Consider the following 2722-nt stretch of genomic DNA (forward strand, 5'->3'; position numbering starts at 1 on the left):
TTTTTGAGACAGTTTCCCTCTTGTTGCACAGGCTGGAGTGCAGTGCCATGATCTTGGCTCACAAAAACCTCTGCCTCCCAGGTTCAAGCAGTTCTCCTGCCTCAGCTCCCAAGTAGCTGGGATTACAGGCATGGGCCACCAAGCTTGGCTAATTTTGTATTTTTAGTAGAGATGGGGTTTCTCCATGTTGGTCAGGCTGGTCTTGAACTCTCGGCCTCAGGTGATCTGGCTGCCACGGCCTCCCAAAGTGCTGAGATTATAGGCGTGAGCTACTGCACCTTGCCCCAAGTCTCCCTCTTTAATAATAATAATAATGATGATGATAGCATGTGCTTCTTCAAACATGACCTTAACATTGCTCCATGATGAGGCCAGGTCTGTGCCCCTTCCCTTCGAATTTGAGAAGGTCTGTGACTGGCAGAAGTGATTCAAGCTATATCATAAACAGTGATACCATTTGTCCGTGGTCTTCCTGGGATGCTTGCTCTTTCACCCAGTCGCCATGCTGTGTGGAAGCCCAGATCACAGGGAGAGGTCACATTTTGATCTTTCAATCAACAGTCCCAGCGCAGGTTTCAGAAGACAGTCAACATCAGTTGCCAGACATGAGACTGAAGAAGGCTTTGCGATGACTACAGCCCCAGCCACTGCAACAGTATGAGAGACCCTGAGTGAAAATCACCTACCTGAACCCAGTCAACTCCCAGACTATGAAAAAAAAAAAACAGATTATTTTAAGCGCCCAAAATTTTGGGGTTATCTATTACACAGTAAGAGTAACTTCAATATCCTCCTTTCCTTCTAGCTTTTCCAATCTCTTACTCACCAAATCTAGTCTATCTTGGAAGACCTTCTCTGCCTTAATCAACGTTTTCCCCATAGACCCAGCGAGAGGTAGGCTGGGTTTTCTTCCTACTCTTCGTGGCCACTCATAAACCATGCCTTCTTCCATTTCTTCTCCTTTCTTCTTCTTTCTTCTTCTTCTTTCTCCTCCACCACCTCCTCCTCTTCTTCTTCTTATTTTTCTTCTTCTTTTTTTCTTGAGACAGATTCTAACTCTGTCACCCAGACTGTAGTACAGTAGCGTGATCTCAGCTCACTGCAACCTCCACCTCCCAGGTTTAAGCAATTCTCCTGCCTCAGCCTCCTGAGTAGCTGGGATTACAGGTGCCTGCCACCGCACCTGGCTCATTTTTGTAGTTTTAGTAGAGACAGGGTTTTTACTGTCTTGGCCCAGCTGGTCTTGAACTTCTGACGTCTGGTGATCCACCTGCCTCAGCCTCCCAAAGTGCTAGGATTACAGGCATGAGCCACTGTGCTCAGCCAGATTCTTCTATTTCTTCTTCCTCCTTCTCTTCCCTCTTCTTCTACTTCCTCTTCCTCCTCCTCTTTCTCTTTGACAGGGTCTCACCTCCCCAGGTTCATGCGATTCTCCCACCTCAGCCTCCTGAGTAGCTGAGACCACAGGCACATGCCACCATACCTGACTGGTTTCTTTTTTTATTTTTTGAGATGGAGTCTCATCCCATCACCCAGGCTGGAGTGCAATGGCATGATCTTGGCTCACCGCAACCTCTGCCTGCTGGGTTCAAGTGATTCTCCTGCCTCAGCTTCCCCAGTAGCTGGGATTACAGGTGCATACCACCACGCCTGGCTAATTTTTTGTATTTTTAGTAGAGACGGGGTTTCACCATGTTGGTCAGGCTGATCTCAAACTCTGACCTCGTGATCTGCCCGCCTCGGGGTCCCAAAGTGCTGGGATTACAGGCATAAGCCACCGCGCCTGGCCCGATTGGTTTCTTTTCATTTTTTGTAGAGATGGGGGTATCACTATGTCACTCAGGCCAGCCTCAACCTCCTGGGCTCAAGTGATCCTCCTGCCAAAGTGTTGAGATGACAGGTATGCAGCACTGTGCCCAGCCTCATGTTTCATCTTCTTTAGCTAACCTAAGTGTCTCTGTGTTCTCCAGCACTCTGTTCCTTTGAAGACTCAATCTCCTGTGTGACTGCTGCAAGTCTTGGGATCTTTTTAGAATTTCCTCTCTAAGGGCCATTCACAAAGTGGTGAGTTCATTTGCCCACAGTCCACATTGCAGCCAATAGCGAAGCCAAACACCAGCTGTGCCTGGATCTCCCTGCATACCACATTCGCCTTGCCTTGCATACGTTTCCTTCACTATACGAGGACAAGAACGCTTTTGAGATCATCAGTGTGCATGTTCTCTGTTCAAACTAAAACATATAATAAATAACTCCCACCAAGATGCTAACTTCCTGGTGGGGCTGTATGTTAAAAGCAGTTGTCTTCTAAAACTCGCTAATTAGAGACTTCCCAGTATCTTGCAATTCCTCAATGAGTCATAGGAAGCCCAGGAATAAATTACTCAAGAATAATTAGCAAAACGCTTTCCCTTGTTCCTTGTTTTATTATTTAGTTGGTGATCTTTTTTTTTTTTATTTTTTTTGTCCCCCCCAAATCCCCCTTAGTTGATCTTTTCCAATTTAATTAGTACTGCTGATATAGAAATTTTTAAAAGAGGCCTCTTTGGGTTAAGAACAATGTTCTTTCTTTCTAGTTGCTCTAGAGAAGAGGAAAAAGAAGACAAAAGAGGGCCGGGCGCGGTGGCTCAAGCCTGTAATCCCAGCACTTTGGGAGGCCGAGGTGGGTGGATCACGAGGTCAAGAGATCGAGACCATCCTGGTCAACATGGTGAAACCCCGT

This window comes from Cebus imitator, unplaced genomic scaffold (assembly GCF_001604975.1).
Source record: "Cebus imitator isolate Cc_AM_T3 unplaced genomic scaffold, Cebus_imitator-1.0 Scaffold419, whole genome shotgun sequence".
Taxonomy (NCBI): domain Eukaryota; kingdom Metazoa; phylum Chordata; class Mammalia; order Primates; family Cebidae; genus Cebus; species Cebus imitator.